The following is a 7,256-nucleotide window of genomic DNA, read 5'->3' as shown; positions in this document are numbered from 1 at the left end:
ACCTTCACTTCACATGATCACACGCTCACACTGTCAATATTCGTCTATATTCCCTCCCACGCTCTCTTTGCTTTTATACATGCCTATCTTCCATTTCTCTTTTTTTTTTTTTCTTACTATCATCATCATTGTTATTGTGGAAAATTATATTAAGTGTATTTTTTTACTGTATAATTTTTTAGTACATTATTTCTCATTGCACACAACGTATATAATAATACATATAACATTTTTCTATTATTTTAAGCTAAACAATATCAATTCTACTCTTTCATATATAAAACTGTAAAAAGTTATATATATATATATATCTTCATTAATTGCATCAGGTTGTTTTAACTGTTTTCAGAATTTTATTTGTCAATTATGTTACATGTTTACTAAAACTTAATCATCAACTAATTATTGTATATAAAAATAAATTTAATTTTGATACTTTATTAATATAAAATAATTTTATATATATATTTAGTTAAATAATATTACATTAATAAAAATAACTATTTTTTATATTAACCGTGTGAATAATCATCTAAAAGAATGAATACGATTATATGATTATGTAAAACTTTTTATAATACACAAAATTAAATTCTATAAAAGTATATATATTTAATATTTCATATTTTTTATTATAATATTATAAATAAATTTGATTATTATCTATGTCCAAGTCATTTATTTAACTAAATCTAACTAAATTATTATAATGTATTTTTTGTTCACGCGCTTCTTCTCTTCATACATTGTTGTTACTATTGCTCCTTTGTATTCTCCTCCTTTTTCTCATATTTCTCTTTCGTTATCGTCGTGGTCGTCACCATCAGTACTTCTTTCTCCTCTTTTTTTGTCATTTGAATTTATTTTTCTTCTTTATTTTCCTTCTCCTCCATCATCATCATCATCATAAATGCCGTTCATAAATTACAGTATTTTTTTCTCCTTTATTTTCTTTCAAATTTTTACACATGTAAAATTTCAATCCAATAAGTGTGTATTCAAGTCTAATTGAGAAACAATGCTTTTAAAAGAAGTAAGAACAACATAAGAAAAAGAATAAAAAATAAAAAATGCAATATTAAAGAAGAAATTTCTATTTTTATAGCAACATTTCGATATCAAAATTAAGAAATTTTGATATTTTATTTCTTACAAGAATTCAATCCAATAAATGTGAACCTACATTTATTCAACTAAATAAGATTTTAATATAGTACAAACATATTTATTCAAGTAATTTCGGTGTTAGATATCTTGTGATCTTTTAAAATACAATTTACTTTTTACATTCATTCAATTAAATAAGATTGTAATACATGTTCATTCAAGTCTAGTATGAAAAGGAATAATCTTAAAAAAAATAAAAAATAAAATAATTCAAAACAACAACAACTCCTCTTCCTCCTCTTATTCTTCGTTATCTTGATCATCATATGATTATTTAGAAAGATTAGAACACTAAATTAGAATATTTTTTTCATTATCTTTAGTTAGTAAGTAGAGGAAAAAAAGAATCTCTCATTGAAGCATAAAAAAATACTAAGAAGACATTTATGTGTTTGTAGTAAAATTTTGGTGTCAAAATTAAGACATTTTTAGTTTTTGTAGCAATATTTCGATATCAAAATTAAAAATTTCGGTATTTTTTATTTCTATCAAGAATTCAATCCAATAAGTGTAAAACCATATTCATTCAACCAAATAAGATTGCAATATAGTATAAACATGTTCATTCAAGTAATTTCGATACTATCTTGTGATCTTTAATATGCAATTTATTTATTACATTCCTTCAATTAAATAAGATTGTAATACATGTTTATTCAAGTCTAATATGAAAAGTAATACTCCTAAAAAATTCAGAATAACAATTCAAAACTACTACTCCTCCTCTTTATCATCATCATCATCATTATTATTATCATCACCATCATCATCATAAGAAGCAAAAAAAAATGCAGCATTAAAGAAACTATATTTTTGTAGTTCAATTTTGGTATCAAAATTAAGAAGTTTCGGTATTATTATTAAGATATTTTGGTGTTATTTTCTAATAAATTTTGCATAATTTAAAACTCCTCATCATCTCTTTTTTCATTATCATCATCTTCTTTTTTTTTTTACCCTTTTAAAAACCTTAAAAAAATTAAAAAAATAAAATAAAAAAAAAGACATATATAATACTGTAAAAAATCACCAGAAAGATGAAAAGAAAAAAGAAAAAAAAAACACATCAATTGTATGCAAAGAAGAAAAAAGAAAGCAAAAAAGAAGAAAAAATACGAAAAAAAGGAGGAAGTGCAAGATGCCACTGAAAGTTAGAATGTGTTTATACACTTTCACTAATTAAATTAATTTTTATTAAGTTTAAACCAACTTAATTAAATTTAGTTGTTATAAAAATTTGGATGTGTTAATAAAATAATTTTATTTTTAATTTTTTATAGAAACCCTCAACCAAACCTTTTATTCTCTTGTATTCATTAATGTAAAAGTACCTGAAAAAGTAAAAATGTTAGATTAATTTACTAAGTGAATATTTATTGTCGACAAATAAAATTTCAAAAGAATACTAATTAATAATGGAATGAGTTTCATAGTGTGTAATCTTTTGATATAGTAAATTAGTGATATAAAATGATTAATTTAAGGGAAATTCCATTATTCAATACATTAGTTTTATGTTGAGAGTTAGACAAAGCGTAATAGTGGCTGAGTGGCCAACTAAAATTAGGAAAACAAATAATTGCTGTTTTTCCTTTTCTTTTTTTTTTTTGGGACTGGGTTTCTTTCACTTTCTTTCTTCTTTTGGACTGGAGTTTTTGTTTCTATATTCTGTTTTTGGATAGTGAGATTATAACCTATGTTACAAACGGGTTGGTTGTATGAAACTTTTTCTGTCTGGGTATAAAACTTGTTTGGACCACATATAGTAAGTAAGCTTCAGGCCCAACAAAACAACAACTCAAGGAAGCAACTCATGGCTTTTTCTATGGACCCCAAAATATTAACAAGATACGCATCATTTTGTCGAGAGAGAAGAAATTAGTCATACATCAAAAATAACATAAGAAAAGTAAATCATATATAAAATGAAAGACTACATAAAATCATATACTTTAAAGCTGCTGAGTTGTGATTCCTACATAAAATCTACACTAACAATAATTTATGGCATTTTTAAAGGGGTAACGTTCTTTGAGAGTTATATTAAAACCAGCGAACTGAGATATTGCAGAAGCCACAATTAGTTGGAATGAAGCATTTTGACTTTTGATTTTAGATCAACTGAAAAGCAGAGCATCTTAGAATAAAGAGCCACTTTTCAGAATTGAACTTATGCTTTTCAATCTTCGAATTAATTAATCTTCAGCTCCAAAACATATAATGTAGCATTTCTAAATATACTAAACACTGAATATATTAAAATCATTTTGAAAATCTTAGACTATTTTGTTTTTTGCGTTGTCACTTTCTGCTACAATTTGAAAATTGAACGTTATTATGTATGTGTCGTCTGTTACTTCAAAGGTAGTTAAGGTCGTGCTTAACATGTGATTCATTATAGAAAATACAAAATTATTGCACATAATAGGGATAAAGATAAAATTAGAAAACAATTGTACTGTGTTCTTATTCTTGCTTCATTATCTTCAATATACTTTTATAGATAAAGAATTAGACAAATTATAAGTATCTTTTTTATATATGTCTGTTTGAATTTTTTTTCTTTTTTCTAATAATTAACATTTGCCAAACATGTTTTACTTACAGATTTGAGGGTTTACCTTAGAGCACAGAATGGGAAATTTCCTGAATTGGCTTCAATTCCGTGCTATATTATTCATGTAATTTAATTATAAAACTTTGGACCATTAAATCTCCATGTGCAATATAGTAGTATTTCTGAAGCGTATTTATATTGTGCCCAAAATTCTTCCTTGTTCTTATCGCTTCTTCCATTTTGGATTCCCAAAACTTCGTTGCTTCCAATAATTACCAATTATCTAAAATATTCTTAAATTTTTTTAATATTATATAAACTAAAAAAATCAAATATTTCTAATATTTTAAGAGTTTAAAGAATAATAGTTTTATTTAGCAAATATGGATTTTAACTTTTCTTCTGAAAAAAAAAAACTAACACTGGTTTTTCTTTTTATATTGAAGTAACACTAAACTTTGAATTTGCAAAATATATTATCATTTATATATTTTCTTAATAAATATAATGAAATAAAGTGCTTTTAGATATTTTTTTAACGAAAAAATATATTAATCCAGAAAAAAAGAGGGTGTACAAAACTACAAATATTATTTAAATTTTATGCTATCAAGTATCAAGTATAAAGTGCTTTTATAAAAATTTGGTCAGTATTTAACCAACAATATAAAAATAAACAATCTCACAATTGAATAAAATTTCACACTTTTAAAAATATCAATAATAACTACTTAATAATTATAAATCACAAAATTTACAGCAGTAACAGTCCTTTTTAAAATAATGCTTATAGCACGTTGAACGGTGTACGCACACAAACATTTAAACTAAATCCCATAAAAAAAACATGAAAGATTTTGATATAACAAGTAATGAAATTTAATATAACAATTTCCAAATTAATAAGTCATTTCTATTTTTTGTTTTATTCCTTAGAAAAATAAATAATTTATTCTCAAATATTATAACCAAAATTTGAAGGTAAATCCTAATATCTCACGTTGGTTAATTAATTGGGATGAATTGATTATAGTGGGAAGAAGCTCAAGGTTAAAATATAATGCAAATATGCAATGTCTTTTTGAATTGGAAAAGAAAGGAACCATATCAACCCTGCATTGGAATTTTGAGCAACTTGCGATCCTAGAAACGAATGTCCTCAGCAACAAATCTCAACCATATATCTCCTCAATTTATTTTTTCTTTTTCTAAAGCTGGACAAGAAATTTTTTTTTGTATTAATACAATAATAATTTGTAATAAGAATAAAATAAAAAGTAAAACCCCATTAAAATTCGTTATATATCTAATTATCTACCATTCTACCCTTACTATCGTTGCACGTTATAAAGAAAATGGTGAATACTGAATACGCATTTCGGCTCTTTATAGAGGATATACGCTATACATATTAATTAACAAAATATTACTTTTATAAATTATATATGATGAAAGACATTTTGAAAAGAAAATTTACAAGGTTCTGAAAACCGGTTCGAACCGGACGGTCGAACCGGTCGAACCGCGAACCGCTATCAATTACGGTTCGGACAGAAGGTAAAACCGGCAAATTTGAAAACCGTCGTTGGATCGTTGAACTGGCCGGGAACCGGTCGGTCGTACCGAACCGTGATCCGACCGGTTTTTTAATCTTACCAAAAACGCTGCGTTTCGCTGTGCAGGATGGCAACCCTAAGTTCCCTAACCCCCTTCCTTCTAGTCTCCAGCCTCCACAACGCGAAGCAGCAGTCCAGAGTCCAGATTCTCTCAACCTCATCGAAGCCGCTGGCGCATGTCCGTCCAGCCACCGCCACCGTCCCAACTTCGAGCTTCGAAGGCAACGGCGCAACGTTCGTCCAGCCACCGCCGTTTGAGCTTCGAAAATCGAAGCCACCGTCGCCGGTCTCACCTCTTGCCTCCGTCGTGCAGTCACTTCCCGCCGATGGCAGCTCTATTCCACACGACCACGTCGGCCACCTTCCCCGAATCAAGAATCATTCGTGCATCGTGCACCCCCATTAGCCCCTTCTGAAGAAAATCAAAGAGAACCCTAGCCCTAGGATCCTTGCCGCCGCCGTCCCCAGGTCCTCGGCGCCTCCACTTCTTCTTCTTCTCGCTGTTCGGAACCCAGGTAGCTTGGTTCGTCATCCCCATCTTCCCTGTCTTCTCTGTTCGTGGCTTGGAGCAGCTCGCCGTTGGGTCGCCGCTTGCTGTCGCCTTGCCTATTGTCGTCGTCTCGTCAGTTTCCATTCGTGTCTCCGTCGAAGGTTAGTGATGGATCTGTTTAATTTTGCTTCTGGTCACCGATGGCTCTGTTAGTCTGTTTAATTTTGCTTCGCATTCGCTCCTTCCTTTTAATTTTGCCATTGCCATGGTTAGTGGTTACTGATGAGTGATGAGTGATGGCTCTGTTTAATTTTGCTTCTGGTTACTGATGGGTCTGTTTAATTTTGCTTCGATCGGCTCCTTCCTTTTAATTTTGTTCTGTTTACTGATGAGTGATGGCTCTGTTTAATTTCTGAATGCTTGGTTCTTGTTCTTTTTAATTTCTGGAATTTTTGTTCAAATTTTTGTGTAATGTTTTATAATGTTGCTGCTTTGTAATTATTGGTTGCTGGGTGCAGGTTTAGAGTCATCACTGTTTTGGAATGTTTATGTACTAATGTTTATTGCTATTTTGTCATTGTTGGTTGCTGGTTGCTAGTTGGAGGTTTAGTGTGATTATTGGTTAATATTTTGTAATGTTTGTTGCTGAATGCTGATTGTTGAGTTCAGATATGGTCTTGTTGCTGAATGCTGTTTGTGCTGAATGCTAAATGTTTGTTGCTGAATGCTGTTACTATTTTTAATTTCGTGAATAATTTATTAATTTTATTGTTCTTAACTTCTGTTCTTGTTAAAAAAATTTGCAATTGGTGATCTTTTGATTTATTGTATGTCTCATGTTTTTAATTTCACTTTGCTTCTAGGCTTTGAAATCAGGTTATGATAACTGTGATGCAATTATTTAGTTGGATAACTGATGTAATTATTGAGTTCTAAGAGATTGAGTTTTTCTATTCTATTATTAGTAAGACATGGATAGCTTAGTATTTTCTATTTCTTTCCCTTACTTCTGAAGTTCATTGTTTCAAAGGTTCAGTATTGGCTTCAACTTTCAAATAGGAATTGGGAGCTGGTGAAGATAATAACATCTTCTGGAACTGAGTCTGTTGTTTCACTGCCTGATAGAAAAGTAAGATATGATCTAGAATTACCACAGTACACAGTGATGTTTGTTCTATCTAGCTGGACTCACTGAGACAACTGAAAAATATTCTTTTAATTTAACCTTGTTAATCATATCTTGTAAAATTCAGACAAAAGCAGGGCCTATTTTGGTTGCCATAAATCCCTTCAAGAAAGTTTCTTTGTATGGTAATGATTATATTGAAGCCTACAAGCGTAAGAATTAAAAGGGCCTGTTTTGTTTTACTTTTTGACTTAGCTACATTAAGGCAATATTCTCTGTCTTTAACTTGTGCACTGCAAT

General features: G+C 29.3%; 1 protein-coding gene across 1 annotated transcript in view; it reads left to right on the top strand.

Moving 5' to 3' along the window:
* Positions 1 to 7,256, top strand: part of LOC107482942 (phosphatidate cytidylyltransferase 1) — a 33,444-nt gene that overhangs the window by 19,360 nt on the left and 6,828 nt on the right. The gene's annotated exons all lie outside the window — the stretch shown is intronic.

The sequence above is a fragment of the Arachis duranensis genome, chromosome 4 (genome assembly GCF_000817695.3).
Source record: "Arachis duranensis cultivar V14167 chromosome 4, aradu.V14167.gnm2.J7QH, whole genome shotgun sequence".
NCBI lineage: Eukaryota > Viridiplantae > Streptophyta > Magnoliopsida > Fabales > Fabaceae > Arachis > Arachis duranensis.
The sequence above is the reverse complement of the archived record's forward strand: the minus strand, read 5'-3'. Positions and strand labels throughout refer to the sequence as shown.